The sequence below is a fragment of the Canis lupus genome, chromosome 21, assembly GCF_048164855.1.
Source record: "Canis lupus baileyi chromosome 21, mCanLup2.hap1, whole genome shotgun sequence".
Taxonomy (NCBI): domain Eukaryota; kingdom Metazoa; phylum Chordata; class Mammalia; order Carnivora; family Canidae; genus Canis; species Canis lupus.
Window position 1 is genome coordinate 20,840,908 of NC_132858.1, and position 19,959 is coordinate 20,860,866.

The 19,959-nt window shown below is 43.4% G+C and overlaps 1 long non-coding RNA gene across 2 annotated transcripts in view; it reads left to right on the plus strand.

The window, feature by feature from the left end:
* Window positions 1-19,959, plus strand: part of LOC140612839 (uncharacterized) — a 35,059-nt gene that overhangs the window by 3,527 nt on the left and 11,573 nt on the right. The window contains exons 2-3 of one of the 2 annotated variants that reach the window (XR_012013952.1): window positions 6,469-6,918; window positions 7,956-8,080. This is a non-coding gene — a long non-coding RNA (uncharacterized lncRNA). The remainder of the gene's footprint in view (window positions 1-6,468; window positions 6,919-7,955; window positions 8,081-19,959) is intronic. The other variant, XR_012013951.1, reaches the window with a different exon arrangement.

Here is a 19,959-nt window from a genome sequence, read left to right on the forward strand (position 1 = left end):
TGGAAAGTGCTCTACGAATAGGAAAGGTTGTTTCTATAACTGAAACTTGGACTCTCAGTTTCTGGATCTTTCTGTGGTGTTTTCTGAAGAGTGGGTGAGAGAAAGTGAGAGAGCCCCAGGGGGTACAATTAAGCACTTAGGGAATAGCAGTTTTGTTTCTCTCCAAACAAAAATCCCTAGTTTGTTTGTTTATTAATTGCGGCACATTTAACATAAAATTTACCATCTTAACCACTTCTAAGTGTACAGTTTGGTGGTGTCAGCTATATTCACATCGTTGTGCAACCAATCTCCAGGGCTCCTTTGTCTTGCAAAACTGAAGCTTTATGTTCATTAAGCAGCTCCCCATTTCTCTCTCCCCTCCCAGCCCTTGGCAACCACCATTCTACTTTCTGTCTTGTATTTCTGTCTTGTATTGCTCCGGGCACCAAATATAAATGGAATCATAGTGTATTTGTCTTTTTTTGTGACTGGCTTATTTCACTTAGCATAATGTCCTCAAGGTTCATCCATGTTGTAGCTTGTATGAAATTTCCCTCATTTTAAAAGACTGAATAATATTCCATTGTGTGTTTATGGCACCTTTCGTTTGTCCATTCATCTGTCTACAGACACTTGGGTTGCTTCCACCTTTTGACTATGTGGCTAATGTTGCTATGAATGTATACCAGCATTCCTTTGAGATCCTGCCTTTAATTTTTTCAGGACCTGCCATGCAGTTTTCAATAGTGGCTGCACCATTTTGTATTCCCACTCACAGTGCACCAGCATTCTAACTTCTCCACATCCTCTCCAACACTTGCTATGGTTTGTTACGGTCGCCATTCTAATGGGTGTGACCTGGTCCCCATTTTTTTGTTATCACAAAGGTAACATCTGTTCAGAGTAAAAATATTCAAACGTGCAGAAAGGCAAACACTGAAACATAAAACTCACATATAGTTGCCCCTTCCTTCCTCCTACCTGCCATAGGTACCCATAATCATACTTCTGTGTGGGTATGTCCAGAAAATTTCATGCAAATATATTCATGTCATATTTTTAATTATACAAATGAGATGATACATACATACCACTGCACACTTTCTTTCACACCGTCAGGCGCCTTGGCATTCTTTCCATGTCACCATCAATGGATTGATCTCGTTCCTTTTCACATAATATCCCTTGCATGAAGAAATTATAATTTCAACAATTTACAAGTAGTAGACACTTAGTTGACTTCCAGAACTTTTTTTTTTTAATTAAAAAAAAAGTGCCAACAGGGACAGATTGGACAGCACCGGGATTATAGGTGCACGTTCTGGAGCCTGGCTGCTTAGGTTCAAATTCCAGCTCCAGCACCTAATAGCTCTGTGAGCCTGGGCAAGTGGTTTAACCTCTCTGTGCCTCATTTTACTTATCTCAAAAATGGGAATAACAATAGCACCTACCTCCTGAGATTATTGCAAGGATTAAATAGGTGGATATATGTAAAGTTCCTACACTGTAAGATGTGATGTGTGTATAGTTTCTGTTGATATCTTGAATGCATATGTGGTTGTACACTTTTCCGAGTATTTATGGAGGACAAGTTGTTTGAAGTCAAAGTGCTGGACCAAAGGGTATGAATTTTTTCTTTTCATGGACCTAAAATTTTTTTAGTTAGTTTGTTTACTTCAAATACATTATCATTAGCAGGGATACAAAAATGGTTCATACAATCTGGGGTATGACATATTTGAATACGGTTAAAAAGTGCCGAACTGTCCTCCAGGAAGTTTCCACCAACACATTGAATTGCTCAAAAGGCCTCCAGGCTCCAACACTTCATGCATCCCATCACTTTACCCCTATTCCTGGACTATCTCCATCTTCTCTTCCCCCACCTAATGCCAGCCATGCCCCTTCCCTCTTTCTGCCCAAAGAGAAGGAGTTGGAAGAGATGGATGTGCCAAGCCATGCCTGGGGACCTTTTGTGGACATGAACATTTGCTGGGCACCTTCCCACTCTGTCGGAGAGGGCTTCTCTGTGTGGTGTCCAGCTCTGCACCCCTCCAAATTCACATTTACCTCCATAGCAAGAAGCCTGCCCACCGCCATCCATCCCAGTATCTCTCCTTTCTCTCCAGTCCCTGGAACTTAACTAAATAATGTGATACACTAAAGCTTACCAAGTAACCTCATTTTTTTCAGGCCCTCCTGGGCAATTAGGATATGAACATTTAGTGTTCTCTCTAGAAATGCATCTTCATCATTTTTGATGATTATAAAACAGTTCATGGTCCCTGTTTAAAAAAAAATGCAAGCAATACAGAGGTATGAACCAAGGTCAAAGCAAAAGTTTTCCCATTATCTCATGTTTCCAGGAATAATCATCAAGTTTTTTTAGATTTTTAAATTTATCCACTTATATTGAGGGAGAGAGTGAGAGAACAGAGGGAAGAGCAGGGGGAGAAGGAATCCTAAGTATGTCCCATTTTCAGGGGGGAACCCGACATGGGGCTCGATCCCACAAGCCTGAGATCTTGACTTGAGCTGAAACTAAGAATTGGAAGCTTAACCGATTGAGTCACCTAGTTGCCACCGAAATAATTTTCATTAGTCATTCATTAAATATTCTCTTAGACTCTTTAAAAACACAAAACACACCAACGCAATTATATCACACATATTCTGTAACCTGTTTTTTTCACTGAACGATGGGCATCTCTCCATGACAATACACGCAGATTCATTTTAATGGTGGAATGATATTCTGAAAGGCTTTTTATTAAATACATACTTCTTGGCCTTGGTTCTCTACATTTCAAAGGGGGCATCCCCTTCTGAAGAGGTGTTTGGTGTGGTAGAAAGTGCACTAGACCGGGAGCTGAGGGATTGTTTCTTGACAGCTCATTGTGCATCCTTGAGTAACTAACTTCCTCTTGCTGTGTTAGAAATAAAATAGGGCTCTGCAGGTGAAGACACAAACCTACATCAACTTGTACAGAAGCATTATTTTCACGAGACCAAAATAGTCTTGGATAAGATGAGGACAAGACAAGGTAGTCAAGTGGCTGTATGGTTGTGGCTTGTGGCATCTTCCAGCAGAGCTGCTTCTTTTTTGCTCCAATAACCGAGCTGTCTAGAGACTAGAGGGAACCCAGACCCATGAGCTTAGTGTATATTGTGCTAGAAGGAGAACAGAGCTTATCTGTCCTGCAGGCTTGTTCTCAGAAGGCAGGTTCAGAAACCAGACACCTGGTTCAGGGTTCTTTCACTCCTCCATGCAGCCTGGTCTCCTATAGAAAACAGGGGACAGATTCTGGCCAGAGCAGGGGCAGTGGGCAAAGGAGACTGGCTGCTTTCTTGGCAAAGTCATCCAAGGTCAAGGACAAGAGGGTATCTTGTGAGTGTGGGGAGGGCAATGGCCTGAGAGTCCCAAGGTTTGCATTCTCACTGTTTTTCTCTGCTAGCTAGGCATTCTCTGATCCTTGAAGATACAAAAATTAAAAAAACACACCCACACAGTGAACACTTCTGAAGCATTTAGCATGCCAGGCACAGTTCTAAGAATTTTATACATATGAATCCATTTAATCTTTAGAACTGTTCAATGCGGTGGTACTATTAGTATTCCCATTTTACAGATGAGGAAACTGAGATGCAGAAATTAAGCTCCTCGCCCAAGTTTACTTAGAATACAAGAAATAGAGTTCAGCTCTCCGGCTCTAGTCTGTGCTTCCAACCTCTAGTGTTCTTGTTACAGAAGTCACAGCCTAGTGATAATAATGACAGTCTTGACTGAACACCTATCACGTGCTTAACCATGCCAGGCCCTTCACACTCTTTCTTGCATTTAAAAAAATATTTTATTTACTCATTTAAAAATATTTTATTTATTCTTTTCTTTTAAAATATCTTTCTTGCATTTAATTCTAACAATGGCCCCATGAAGGAGGGAGTAATATTCCATTTTACAAGATGAAAAAATTATGACTCCAAGGAGCACATAACAACTCAAGTGGCAAAGATGGAACTTGAATCCAGGTCTCCTTGACTCCGAAGTCTGAGCTGTGAAAGTACTGTGCTATTTTCTATTCTCTGATACAGCCTGTGAACACAGCTGAAGTTGATACATGACGTGGAGATCTGGGTCTGGGCAGCCATTGGCTGCTTGGTCATCCCAGCTGGGCTCTCAGTGGATTTCATTCTGCAGCTTGAGTTCTCCATCACTGGCTCTGGGGTGGTCGCTCAACACCTAGCAGGCACCTCAGCCATCCTGGGGTTGGTAGGTAGAGAATAGACAAGACCTGGGTCCTTCCTCAGCATCTCCCATTAACTCTGGGATGAATTCCTGGCTGCAGCAGCCTCAAGAGGACATGGAGCAGAGGCTACCCCTATACCATACCATGGTTTCAGAGACCCCACAAAGCCTCCCCAGAGGCTGATGTTGCCAGTGTGTTACCAAGCAACAGCCCAGCCCCCTCTCCCAGATGGGCTGCACTTTACCCCTTGTGTAAATGGGCGGCTCAGACTGAGAGCAGGTTCTGATGGACAGATTGGGGCTAAGATCCTAGGAGTCCCGCACACAGAACCAGGAGCCCCACCGTGTGGGTTCAAGATTGCATTCCACCGAGGTTTCAATAAATGTTTGGATGCACTAATGAATGGATAAATGATCTAACAAACTGATGGACAAATGAATGAATCAAAATGAACTAAGAAACAAAAGACTGAAGAAAAGAATGAATCTGTCAGCCAGTGAAGGAACGACTGAAGCCCAGATCCGCCTTTTTGCCTCAGCATGGGTCTAGGTCCTGGGGCCAGCGTGTGGGTGAAGGGCCGGAGTTTGAGAGCAGGACAAAAGTGCAGCATCCAGAGCTATCCCATCTGGGATGCCAAAAGGGGGAGCCCAGCTGGCATCTCACGGGCATCTCCCCTCTGGAATCTTGCTGGCAAAAGTGCCACTCCCTTGCTCCCTTTGCCTCCGGGACCGTCTGAGAGGGCAGCCCGGAGCTCCCTCCCGGCGGGGCGGAGCGCTGCCCCAGCCCCAAGTAGAGGCAGGGCCCTAACCCACGCCCTTCCCCCTCTGGGAAGCCACACAGAACTCCAAGTTAATTAAAGCCTCCACTCTGAGAAGAAGGGAATGTTCCATTTGGTAAATTTAGAAACAGCTGGTTAGTTTTACCCATTACTTTTGTGCTAACATCAGTGGCGTTCATTCAACTCTGTCTTTTTATGAAGCTGTCCCTCCAATGCTACCTGATAGCTACTAATTGCTGCAACTACATTTCTGAATTGCAAATTTTCTGCACTGATAAAAACTTTGATTGCCTGTCAGCTACACATAAGGAAAAGATCAGCAGTGCTAAATGAGGGGTTCCACGCTTGGATAATAATGCCTAATGAATTATTCAGGAAAGAATGCTTGAATGAAGCAAACAATTTGAAGGGTTACTAGCAGCCGTAACAGTTCAACAGGCAAAAGAACAAAAGTATCATCCTGAACATTACACTAATGATTAAAAAATGCGTATTAATTCTAGATTTGGAGAAAAAAGAAATGCCAATCTGATTTTAAAGGTTAATCATTATTTTCTCAGTAATGCTCTGATCTCTGGTTGGGGGGGAGGTGATAAAGGGGGGAGAACCCTTTACCAATATTTTGGGATGTATAATATTATGACATAATAGAGTCATATAATTTCACACACATCATTTAAAAATTGTAAATTTCAAATTTCATTGGAAAAGATAACACAAAAAACTAACAGTGCGGCAGCGGAATGCTTGCCAGAGAGAACTTTGCTGAGCGCAGGCGGTACCAGCGCCGAGGACCCCCTCCCTGAAGCAAGGGGCCCTGCAGAAATAGCAAAATGAAATAAGATATATGTGATTAAACATATGCAAATACATATCATAATTAGTGACTCTTTCTGGCGGAATTTGAATGTGTTTTACATATTTTGCAAGTGCGCCAGTGATGCGACTGGAAAATTCTTTCCAAAGCTTCTGCCTGTTGGGTCTGAAACCCAAGAAAACAAACCAATAAATCAGGTTTAAGCTTCTGTCCAATACTGACACATTTGCTGCTTTCATAAAAAATATATTTCTACCACCCAAAGTGCTAATTTGTTTTGACAGATGCTGTGGAGTTGCCAAATATGAGGGGGGTGGGGGGGATCCTGGAAACTGTAATGCAAAATAGTATAATTAAAGATGTTAAAAAATAGGAATTTAACTGCTGTGATATTATGATGTATCTGAATATCTAACGGTAGCTCTTCAGGCAATCAAGATCACCTGGACAGTCTAGAAAGGCCGTGGTACAGCACTGGTGGACTTTTAGGAGTCGTTTTTAATTATGGAATATGCAGCCAACCACTTAACAGCTTCTATGAGATTTTTTTTTTCTTCAGCTCAAAGCCTGTGGTATTAGTCACCAATTAGTAATTTTATTATAAAGATGTTTAATGTCAAGATAACACTCTTCGTTTCTGGCAGTGACGCTGTGCGGTGGCTTGGAAGTCTGACTTCAGGAGAAGAGCTGACCATCTGCCAAGGCCTGCGCACTCACAGATGACTAATGTTTTCCCTGGAGGACTGTGGTTCCCTGTGTTTCTGTTGCTGTCTTTTCGATGTCACAAAGCAAGGTTGATAAACACATTCAAGTCACAATTAAAAAACATTTTCACTGACCAGTTGCCACTGATGATATTATCAGACAGCTTCAGTGGTTGTTGTAACAACGTGTTTAATGGTGTTGATGTACAGGAAAGATGAAGCTGCCCTTTGTCTGGTCCTTCCCTGGCTCTGTGATTCTTTAATGACATTTCCAGGTACCAGGAGTCTTGTAAGGAAATGCTATTCGGCATTAATTGGGCAGAACTCTGGGATTTTCAGGCTAAGCCCACAGGCTGGAAGATCTATCTAAATTGGAACTCACTGAGCAAGGTACAAAGTATGGGGTTCAAGTCAAAGCCAATCAATGAGCTATTCAGCTTTTCCCACCTTCAACAAATCCAAGCTAGAATGAAAAGCAGAGTGTTCTACTTTTTTTCTAGTCATGACAACATCACATTACCCTGATGCAACTGCTGTAAGATTTTCAGGAAGGTCAAGGACACTTAGCTTAAAAGAAGAGTAATCTAACTGGGCTTCAGGCCTTTGTTCTGGATGATGAAGGAGGGGCTGGTAGATGGAGCAGCTCCTGGCATTCATTAATCTCCTTGCTGAATATTGTTCGGGTATTACACAGCTGAATCTCCACAACAACCTTCAAAGTAGATGGTACCATTTTCTATACTTACAGATGAGAAAATGGATGTTCAGAGAAGTTACCTGCCGAAGGCCTAACAATGGTGGTAGTAGGATTTGAACTCAAGTCCATCTGATGTCAAGGTCTAGAGCCTTAATCATTGAGCAATATACCTTATAGCGGGAAATATGTCCAGCTATAGCTCTGATAGCTAGAAAGGGACTTGGAGATCATGTAATCCCTCATTTGCAGTGGGTATCTGAGACTCAGATGTGGAGGCAGGAGCCCAAGTCACATTGTGAACTGGTGGCAGAGCTGGGCCTTATTCTCCCCTTCCACTATGCCATACCATCCTTCTTAAAGTGGATCCTAAAGTGGGTGGGTAAAAGGTATGTAACCTTCTTGGTCTTGCCCACGTGCAATCTCAGGATTTCCTGGATTTGTTCAGCCCTTCTCAGGAGTTTACACTTCCCTCCATGATCCCAGCATTCTTGGGATCTCTGAATCCTGGGACACAGCATGAGTCTTTATCATGCTTCCACACCTCCCAGCCTTAGTCCTCTTAGGAAAATATCCATTGCAGGTGAACCAAAGTCTCCTGTGAAGGGCAATAACCATGACTAGTGGGTGGGCACGCCTCAGTGATGACTCTGAGAGTGGAGACCCCACGGTCTTCCTTTTGGAACAATGTGAGAGTAAATGTGCTAACCAGTCAGAGATTGGTTTTGATAAGACCCTCTGGAGGAAGTTCGGTCTACTGTGCAGGGGTCAGCAGAGATCGAAAGTCGCAGAGTGTAAGCAGAAGGCTGGATTTCAGTCGGGGATCCTGGGCCTGTCTAAGTGACTGAGTGACTTGAGGTAAGTTGTCTAGCTTCTCTGAGCTCGAATTTTCCCAGCTGTAAAACAAAGTGTTGATTGGCTGACCACTCCCTGGTCTTCTACATCTTATTTGTTCGGGTAATTCAGGTCTGGAAGCCTGGGAAGAATGAGATCTTCCAGGACTTTGCCAGCAGAAGATTCCTGTTTTAGGTTTCCATTCATGATATTCAGGGGTGCTGGTGGGATTTCTAGTCTTCCTGCAACCCAGAAATTCCAGAGGGAAAAGCAAAATGTGACCTTTTCCAGAACCTAAGAACTGGCTTCATCATTTTTTTTTGAACTTTCAAATCATTCTTGAGTTCTTTTTTTTTTTTTAAAGATTTTATTTATTTATTCATGAGAGACACAAAGAGAGAGAGGCAGAGTCACAGGCAGAGGGAGAAGCAGGCTCCATGCAGGAGCCCAATGTGGGACTCGATCCCGGGACCCCAGGATCATGCCCTGGACCAAAGGCAGGCACCAAACTGCTGAGCCACCAGGGATCCCCTTGAGTTATTTCTTGTATAACTCAGGGATCCCCTTGAGTTATTTCTTGTATCCATTGGGATGACTTATTCTAGGACTGTTGCTTGCGAGCTCTGAGCTATAAAACGGGAATCTCAGAAGCAATCTTGAATGGTGTTCAGAACTTCCTGAGGAAAACTAAGCCAAACCGAACCACAAATCTTTTTAAAATTCAATTAAAAATATGCTTTATTATAGGCAGATTTTGTTGTTGACATACCATTGGTGGTGGTTGTGGAGGTATGTGGAGGCATGGGGTGGGGTAAGGAGACAGAAGCAAAAAGATGCCAAAAGAGTCAAAAAACAAGAGACTGAAGGAAAGTAAGCCCAAGGCACACAGGGGTCCTTACTTTCTCCTAATTTCTGTCCTCTTTATATATATATACAATTGTGCCAAATTGCCATCAATAGTAGCTATTTACTGAGTCCCCATTACATGCCTGGCATATGCTAAACACTTTACCTGTACTAACTAATTTAATCCTCACAACAACCCATTGAGTTAGAAATGCTATTAACCTTCCTTCTATAACTGATGAAACCAAGGGACAGAAATGCTGATAGACATGCTCACATTCACTCAGTAAGTGGTGGAGGCAGGAATTACACCAGGCAGCCTGGTTCTAGAACCTGCTTTGTAACCATTAGGCTCCTCTGCCTTCAGTTCAGTGATACCCACATGGCCTGATTATTTTTTTCTGTTTTTTTCTGGTATAGAATCCGTTTCCTTCCACACACACATGGAAATCCCTCAACTATATCAAAGCCTGACACAACCAGGCTCGGAGAAGAAGAGGGCATCTCCTTTTTAATGACATAACAGAATTTGTGTCATAAAAAGCTGGGTCTTCAGCAGGTCAGTTTGTACTTGGATGGACTGGACCTTCCAGGGCAATTAAGTTGCTGGATTTCTGGACTTCCTTTGCTCTGTGGAACAATATGCTTCCTTTCTCTCCAGGAGCAAAGAGCTCCTTGAAAGAATGATTTTTCAAAAGCTCATTAATCCAGGAGCACAGTTCAGCTATGGGGTATTTCCACTGCCTTAACCTTCCAGTACCATCTTGCTCTCTTCAGCTCCAGACGAGCACCCTGGGAAGCCACGAGGCTTTGGTGGGGTAGGCAGCTGTCTGTTAAAATGCTAAATTGATTGCCACCCATCCCGTCCACTTCTGTGTGTAGAGAGGGATTTGAACCTAAGCTGGGTGAGTGAATTAACCCCATGGCCTCTTGGCCTCTCAGCCCTCCAGGCAAACCATGAATCAAATGGAATCTCTCTCATGCTAAGAAGCTGCAGAGCTGTCATTCCATTATGCTTCGCTCAGGGTAAGAGGTCCCTGGAGACAGTGTAATGAGCCACAACTCCTGGGATAGAGGGAGCCACGTTCCCGGGTGTCCTCCGCAGCATGGCCACCATGGAAGCAACACATGCACTGGCACGTTTCTGGGCAAATGACACAAGTTCTTATTTGTTTGTGTAATGAAGGATTATGTCTAAGCTCAAAGGTGAATAGCAGGAGATTGTCAACACCCAGGTGGCCACTTTCCTAAGAAGCAGAGTGAGCCCTTCTGAAGTCAAGGGCGTAGGGAGAATTTTCTGAGTGGAAATGTTGCCTCCATGCTGCTCTGCCGCAGAAAGTAAACCCTGGAGAGTTCGGGAACAGATAAGGCCATTACTAAAGAACCGTGGAGAAATTGTTTGACCCCCTCTGACCCTAACCCCACGGTAGAAGGGGAAAGAGGAAAAGACAAAAACGTCCTTTTTGTCAAGGAAAGAACTTGTGGGTGAAATATTAAGCTCTAAGCTTCACCGCTGGTCTAGAGAGAACCTCCATCTCTCTTACCCTTCAAGGTGCCAGCTCCTCAACAGAGAACACTAGTTAGACACTAACCCGTTTCCTTCTCCAGAGGAGGGTAGAGCCCAGACTAGGGGTCTCCTGGGATTTTTCTCCTCCTCCCATTCTGTCACCCTGTCTCAATGACTAAATTAATTTATCCAACAAATGTTGAGTGCCGACTTTGTGTCGGCTCTCTGGTAGACATTAAGGATAAAATGGTTAAAACACCCAACAGACAAAAGTCTAGAAAGTGGTAGAGCTGTAAGCTCTCAGGAAACCTATGTATCCTGTGAAACCTCAGTTTATATAATGAGGATACTAATATTTATCGCAATCAAAGTGAAAGAACTTGTTTCTAGGACTATCCCTTAGTTGTTAAGTGTTTCTGAAAATATCCAACATCGAAACTTGAATCACTTTTAAGACGCCAGTTAATTCCTATAGAATGGAAGGGCCCAGAAATCAGAATGGCAGCAGCTCTGAGGGAAGAGATTTAGGATGCAAAGTTTGCAAACTCAGATTCCCAAGACGCCGTTCTCGAGTCATACAAATTTCCACCAGTATCTGCTGGTGCTGGCAACATTTATTTTCAAGATGAAATGCCTAGGCCTCAAATTAAATGCCGTTATTATGAATTGCAAACATACCACCCTTTTCAAGCAATTTATACTGCAGAGGTATGGCTGGTTATTGATTACTTAGGCTGAACCAAGACTAACTCATTAAACTAAGCCCTTGCAAAAGAGGCGATCAGAGACCTTCATGCACCAAAAAGTCCATTTTTATTTATTTTATTTTTTAAAAATATTTTATTTATTTATTCATGAGAGACAGAGAGAGAGAGAGAGAGAGGCAGAGACACAGGCAGAGGGAGAAGCAGGCTCCATGCAGGGAGCCCGACGTGGGACTCGATCCCGGGACTCCAGGATCACGCCCTGGGCCAAAGGCAGGCGCTAAACCACTGAGTCACCCAGGGATCCCCAAAAGTCCATTTTTAAACCTACCTTTTCCTGAAATCTCCACAGACGCGATTTGTCACCCTAATGTTGATAATCACAAAAAAATGATAGTTTTAGGTCGAACCATGTGAAATTTCTGTTTTGTAGTAGTTCTAAAATGACTGAATATCAGGTGGTTTAACCTAATGGTGGTCATTTATACACGTGCAACACTTTACAGTTTGTGAAATACATTTACAGCCATTATCTCATAAACATGTAGTAGGCGTACGAGGTAGGGGTTACTGATTCTATTTCACAGGTGAAACAATTGAGGCTTACGAAACTCACCATGAATTTACATTTGTTCTTTAGAGGGGATCATTTATAAAGCCAGGGCAGAAAGGATTGTAGCAGCAGCTTACAAGCTATGGGGTTGTGCCTTGATGAGGGGGTCTGCCGTTGTGGCATTGGGGACATTATCCTGTTTCACTGATGTCTCTTGAGTATCACAGACAATAGGTAATAAGTAATCTGCCCACCAATAGGGCAGGAACTTGCACTCAGGTGTTTGAATGCTGATCTAGCATAATCTCTGCCACATGGTGCCTCCTCTCTCCATTTTCTGACTTCTGGCCATTGTCACCCAGTCACTGACTCATCTAAATCACCAGAGCACTTTGCCCGGGTAAATGCTTTCCTACCAGATGGCTGCTCCATGGCCGAGGTGTCAACACATTCAAAATCGTGTGACGCATCCTAGTGGTATTCAACTGAGCCTACAAAACAGAAATGACAATAGTAACAAAACAGTATTTCTCTGTTCCTCTCCCACCTACAAAATTAGGGACTTCTAGCCCCTCTCGAACGCTTCCAAGCCAGTCCAGAGTCCGGAGTAAGGGCTCCACTCTTATTCCCATACGCTGTCAGGTGTCCTCTGTTGTCTCTCTCCTCCTCCAGAGTTCAGCATTGGCACAGACCTCCCAGAGGTGGCTGACGGGCTCCATTAGGATCATTCCCTTATTGAGCTTATTCTTTGCTGGCGTGATGCTGGGAGAGGGTGGAAATAGAAATATGAGTGGCACAACTTTCCCCATTATTCTTAGCCAAGCTTGCTTCTCTCTTTCCATATATAACCCAGATATCCTTGGAGATACAGAGATTGGGTCCCAGCCATCTGTATGGCCTCCAAGGGTCTAAAGTCCTGGCTACATTGTCTGCTAATTCCAAGAGCTTCTGTTCAGGGGTCCAGCTCCTGAATGCCCACGTGCTATTCCTACTTTGCCCATGTAGCCCACTGCCCTCCCCACTCCCACTGCCATGCAGACCTCAACCTTAGTCCCTTCATCAATTTAGATTAAGTTCTGAGTCAAATACAGTGGTGATGGGGTGAGGGGGAATGACTGTGGAACACACAGCCTTACTGTATTCTCTCTTCCCTCCTCCTACCTCTACTCCTCACCTTCTCCTTGGACTGACTTTTAGAGAATCCAGTTCTCCTCCTCTATCACACTGCTACCCTCACCCCCAAAGTCTTGGAGCCAGCCAACACACCCTCCCTGGGACCTCACCTCCTACCCCAAGAGGGTTCATCAAGTCATTCCTTCTAACAAATTCTGTGGTTTCCCTTTGAAGAATTCTGGAGGACAGAATTTCCCATCTGAAGCTCACCTCTTATGAGGTGTGTGGTTGCTCCTACATGTAGCCCCCAGGAGGCCACCTTTTGGGGCTACAGAATGCCTGGTCATGTCTGGGTCTATAGCTGCTACACACACAGCCTAGCCTAACCCCTGGGACTTCACTCTGGAAACACGTGGATCTGTGAGGATATTTTGGAAAGGTTAGGAAGCTTTTTAAAAAGTTTTGTTTTGTTTTGTGAGAGAGAGCATGCACACACGAGCAAGGGGTAGGGGCAGAGGGAGAGTGAGAGAGAGCATCTCTAAGCAGGCTCTATAACCCACAGTAGAGCCTGAAGTGAGGCTGGAACTTATGACCCTGAGATCATGACCTGAGCTGCAATCAAGAGTTGGATACTTAACTGACTGAGCCACCCAGATGCCCCCCCGCAAAGTTTTAAATAAAAAAAAAAAAGCTTCAACAACTATGCATAGTTATTTACTTTACAAAAAAACAGATTCTTAAAGCGTCTTGTCAGGGTCTCAAGGACTGTCCCCTTTCCCTTGCACCCCACAGTTTTTTGAAAGTGGAGTTAGGGACTTCATAAGAAATTGAATGAACAAGAGGACTCAGACAAGGAAACATGAGAGCTAAGTTCTAGTCCTTTCTATGGTGGCCAGGGTGGCTTGTGTGAAGTCAGTTTCCCAGCCTCTGAGGATATCGACAAGGTCATGTTTACCTTAGATCACATCGTAGATCACATCGTCCCTGCCTCCTCAGGCAAGACCTCACCTGTGTCCCCAGCTCCCACTACCAAATATTCCTGAAAATACCTGAACAGTGTCCTACATATGTACAACATAAGTTAGTGGTCGTTAGGGTTTCTGGGCACACCGCACTCGCTTCCGATGACTGTCATACTGTAGCACGGTGTTTTATGAGGTCTACCTCCATCCTACCATTTGACAGGCCCCGCCACAAAAAAGCCAGAAGTCTCATGTCAAGGATTCCAAGTGGTCAGTCTTGAAGGGTTGCCTTTCCCTGTAGGCCATACTCTGTGAGCAGTTTTCAAAACCAGGACTGCTACTGTGTGGAGAGTCTTGCAGACTTTTGTAGACAGCTCAAAAGGTGGGATGCCAAAATAGAGGTCTCACCCCTCTAGGCACTGAGGAGTGGCTCCTAGGCCAGCTTGGGATGTGTGGCTCCTCAGCTTGTCATGGAAATAATCATGGAAGACTCTGCCAGGCTTGGTCTGCACCCAGGGGCGGGAACATGGAGTGAGAGCCCAGCTATAGCAAACAGATGTGGAAAATGGTGCGGAACGTGGCACATCACTGCCCTGTCTGGATCTCAGTTTCCTCACACACACAATGGTTGGGCTAAATCGACAGGTTTTCAAATATGAGGACTTCTTTACTTTTAAGTCAGGTTTACTAAGGTCTAATTTACATATGGTAAAGTGCACACTTTTTAGTATAACGTTTGATAAGTTTTGACAAATGTATGTAGTCATTTAACCACACATGAGATATAGAACACCTCCATCACCCCAAAAGGTTTGCTCATGCCTCTCTGCAGTGAGTCCCAGCCCACCAGCCCTGACTTGGCATCTCCTGGATCTGCTTCCTGACTCTTAAAGTCTTGCCTTTCCCAGAATGGCACATAAATAGAATCCTATCTTGTTACTGAGGTGTGAGAGGTCAATGAATTCAAGTCCTTTATCAAATATGCATTTTGTGAGGACTTCTTCTTTTAAAAATAACAAAACATTTCCAGGAGATTCATATGATCATAATGTATAGTACTAATGAATCCTTTGACTGAGAAAATACATAATAATAATAAGAAACTGCTCTTTTTTTCCCAATCAATGCTTTAAGTGAATTTGTAGCACATTAATCATAACAAAATCTAATATATGTTTAAAAGATTTATACATGGTATTCATTGGGTAGAACGTTTTTGTGAGTGGGATGCTAATACAATGCAATGGTCCTTTTTTTTCCCCAGAAAAATAGTCAAATGCGCATACATATAACAATATTTGCAGTTAATTTCAGAAGGTTCATAGAGGCCAAACATCCACCATGAACTGCCTAGGGATAGAGTCATGCCCTTGGATTAAGCCTCACAGGTTGATTCAGCCCACAGACAGGTATAGCGTAAACATGGGTTTGAGCATCTCTTGCAACGGCTTCAAGGTTCCCCAGAAGTTCATAGTCCACTGTCGGGAGCCTCAGCCCTGGTGACCTCTCAGGGCCTTTCTAGATCAACAAAATCTGCAATCCAAATGACATGTTTGCCCAGTAATGAGAAAAAAAAATCCTTAGGAAAACTGACTATGTTTGCTCCAATATTAGAAAGAAGAGGGGGGAATATCCCTGCCTGGGATTGGTGGATCTCAGCTTCTCTCTTCAACCCTGTCCGTTCATGTGCCAGGAGCTGAGGCTCCCTCTCTAGGCGAGGTGATGAGATTTGGTTCTGAATCAGCGTGTCCATGCCTGCCTTCTTTCTGTGGGCCTCGCTGCAGACTTCTCTGGTGCCTCCCATGAACACACTTAATTGGCCATGTGTCAGCTCGATTGCTGAGCTGATCTAAGTCATGATGAATCTTTCCTGCTCCTTGCCCCCAGCCTCAGCGTGCCACATAATTCTGTATCATCAGCACTCACCATGAATTTACATTTGTTCTTTTTTTTCTGGGTCATTTATAAAGCTAGAGGCAGAAAGAGCCCAAGATATTGATTTGGAGGCACTGTGTTTCAGCCCTTCCACTTTGCTGTTGAATATTCATAACAACAGACACACATTTGTGGGATTTGTGGATGAGAATGGAGGGGTCACAGTCAAGGGATATTTTGGAGAGGGATTGGGTGATTGGATGAGGAAGACATGGAGAGGCAGCACCGGGGCTCTGCTGGTTGTTGGCTAAACACAGTTGCAGGGTAATTCTAACGACCAGGAAGGTGAGGATAAGGGGGAGAGAGAGAGGGATAGGTCATGAGTTCAGGTTTGAAAATACTGATTTTTGAGAAGTCGGCGGAGATATCCAGGAGGAGTTTGGATTAACAGGTCTGCAGCGCAGAGCAGGATCTAGGCTGGAGACAGAAATTTGGGGTCATCAGGAGGTAGCAGTGAGAGTGGAAGACCAGACCCAGAATTTTATGGATAGTGCTAGGTATATAGACGATGTGTTGCCTTCATTCTTTCCGGAAGGCTATAGAAGTGACTGAGGAGTGTAACTGCCATGTTCCTCATGAGCAAGCAGCCCATTCCACTCTTTGATGTTTATGTCAGGGGGTACATACTTCTACATTTCTTTTTATTCCTTTCAGAGAAAAGCTATTATGTAAAATATATTATCAGGCAATGCAGATTAATAAAATGTTTTCAGAGAACTGCAAGACAGGGCTTGTGTGCACCCCTTACAGAAAAACTGTCCAAACACCTTCACCACATGTATGTGTCCTTCCTCAGTGACCTTCTACCCCACCATCACCTGTGGCCTTGCTCCACTGCTGCCCTTCTACCACAAAATGCTCCATCGCTCCTTTATTATCTTAAACAATTCAGCTCTGGCTCCTGACTTGCATAGTCCTCTCAGTAAAACAAACCCCCTAAAGTTAACCAGGCCCACTTTCTGTTTGTTTGTTTTTTAACTTAAATTCAATTAATTAACATATAGTGTAATCATTAGTTTCAGAGGTAGAGTTCAGTGATTCATCAGTTGCATACAACACCCAGTGCTCATTGCATCACATGCCTCCTTAATGCCCATCACCCAGTTACCTCACCCCCCCATTTCCCCTCCAGCAACCTTCAGTGTGTTTCCTACGATTAAGAGTCTCTTATGGTTTGTCTGCCTCTCTGATCTCATCCTGCTTTATTTTTGCCTCCCTCCCCCTATGCTCCTTTGTTTTGTTTCTGAAATTCCACATATGAGTGAAATAGCATGATAATTGTCTTTCCCTGATTGACTTACTTCGCTTAGCATAATACCCCCTAGTTCCATCCATGTCATTGCAAAAGGCAAGATTTCATTTTCTGATGGCTCAGTAATATTCCATTGTATGTATATACCATGTCTTCTTTATCCATTCATCTGTCGAAGGACATCTGGGCTCCTTCCATAGTTCAGCTATTGTGGTCATTGCTGCTAAAAATACTGAGTGCAGGTGCCCCTTTGGGTCACTACATTTAATAACCAGACCCACCTTCTTATAAGGAAGTATAACACCAATAGTATTTTTTTAATTTAATTAGCCAACACACAGTACCTATTAGTTTCAGATATAGAGTTCAGTAATTCATCATTTGCATGTAACAGTGCTCATCACATCACATGCCCTCACCCAGTAACACCAATAGTATTGATGTAACATGCTTCTTGTGAGGGAGGAAGGTTGGCTCCCCCCGCCATACCCTAACCAATATAAAATATAGCATGGGATTTATAAGCAGTTGACATTTGGGGCCAGATAATTCTTTGTCATGGGGCTGTCCTATGCATAGTAGGACATTTATCAGCATTCATGGCATCTACCCATTGGATACCAGTAGCACACACTTCCCACCCCCAGGTGATTTTTCAACATGCTGGGATAAAATCCTAACTCCAACACACACTAATTTTGTGACTTTAGGCAAATCATTCAATCTGTATTTGCCTTGGTTTTCTCATCTATAAAGTAGGAACAATAATGGTATCTACTTCATAGGGGTTCTAGGGAAAGGTAAACGATATAATACTTGCGAAAGACTCAGAATAGGGCCTGCCACATAATAAGTACTAGATAAGTCTTAACTTTTATTATTCCAAAGGGCATACCAACTTATTCCTTCTGATTCTACATAGGACTGTCCTTTCCTTTTTTTGCCCCACATACATATTTGCATCTAATACTGTGTGAATTTATGTAATTATTATGTAAGGAATTGGGCAATCAAAGAGAAGCAGAAAATACTCAGTAAGATTTATCAATCAGTTGCAAAATTGTTAACATTTGGCATATTTATATCTAATATTTTTGCTGTTTTGCATGTTTAAGGCAATATTTCCTCTATGTTTTCTTATATAGAGTTTTTGTCACTTAAGTAATATAAACATTTTCCTTTGCTAATAAAAGCTGTTAAAGGGATCTCTGGGTGGCGCAGCGGTTTGGCGTCTGCCTTTGGCCCAGGGCGCGATCCTGGAGACTGGGGATCGAATCCCACATCCGGCTCCTGGTGCATGGAGCCTGCTTCTCCCTCTGCCTGTGTCTCTGCCTCTCTCTCTCTCTCTCTCTCTCTGTGACTATCATAAATAATAAATTAAAAAAAAAAAAGCTGTTAAAAAAGGTGGAGTAGGGATTCCCTGGGTGGCTCAGCAGTTCAGTGCCTGCCTTTGGCCCAGGGCATGATCCTGGAGTCCCAAGATGGAGTCCTGTGTCGCGCTCCCGGCATGGAGCCTGCCTCTCCCTCTGCCTGTGTTTCTGCCTTTCTCTCTCTCTATGTCTATCATGAAAAAATAAATAAAATCTTTTTTTAAAAAACGGGTGGAGTAAATAATGCCAATGTAAAAAGTGTGTCAAGATATATATAGTGTTGGGGATCCCTGGGTGGCTCAGCGGTTTAGCGCCTGCCTTTGGCCCAGGGCCTGATCCTGGAGTCCCAGGATCGAGTCCCACGTCGGGCTCCCGGCATGGAGCCTGCTTCTCCCTCCTCCTGTGTCTCTGCCTCTCTCTCTCTCTACGTCTATCATGAATAAATAAATAAATAAATCTTTAAAAAAAAGATTAAAAAAAGATATATATAGTGTTAAGTTGAAGCAAACTACTGAACAGTATATAGTGTGATCACATATGTAAGGGGACAGTGGAGGATGTCTGTAAGTGGGAAAGTAGTAGTCAAGTCAGAGTTACCTTGTGGCTAACTATGCAGAGCCTTGGGTCTTTGGATTTATTTGGGAGAGAAATGAGGAGCCATTGGAGGGTTTTGAACAGAAAAGTGACATGATATGGCATGAGATGACATGTGTTCCTTCTGGATAATGTTATAAAAGACTATAGGGAAACATGAAAGAAAGAAGGCCAAGTTGGCAGAGGTTGGAATAATCCAAGTGAAAGTTAATGGTGGCTTGGACCAAGATGGCAGTGGTAGAGATGTCAAGAGATGGGAAGATTCCAGGCATATTTTAAAAGTGCATCTAATAGACCGGATGTAAGACGTGAGAGAATGATAGAAGTCAAAGATGACTTCAAGAATTTTGAGAGGATTCCTGGGTGGCTCAGCAGTTTAGTGCCTGCCTTCGGCCCAGGGCATGATCCTAGAGTCCTGGGATCGAGTCCCACATCAGGCTCCCTGCATGAAGCCTGCTTCTCCCTCTGCCTGTGTCTCTGCCTCTCTCTCTCTCTCTCTGTCTCTCATGAATAAATAAATAAAATATTAAAAAAATAATTTTGAACTGGCAGCTGAATGTATGGGATTGCCATTTGCTGAGTTAGAGAGGACTGTGGGAAGTACACTTTTGGGGAGAAAGTGATGGGGGAGTTGTTTTGGAAGTAAGTTTAAGAAATCTTTCACCCATCCAGGTAGATGTTGATTGAGCAGCTGGATATATAAATCTGGAGCTCTGGGTAGTGATACAGCCTGACAACATAAATTTGAAATTCATCAGCATGTATATAGTATTTAAAAACACATGAGTGGATGAAATCACCAAGCTAAGTGAATTTAGATAAAGAGGCCCAAGAACTAAGACCTGGAGCACTCCAATGATAAAAGGGCAGGCACATACAAATAAAACATCAAAGGGCTGGGAAGGAGCAGGTAGTGAGGTAGGAAGAGACCCAGGGGAGCATGGTGTCCTAAAGACCAGGTGAGCATGGTGTTTTAAGGAGAAAAGAGGGATCGGCTCTGCCAAAAAGGAGTCATTAACAACTTAAGTTAGCAACATGGCAGTCTTGGTGACCCATCACGGGAGCTG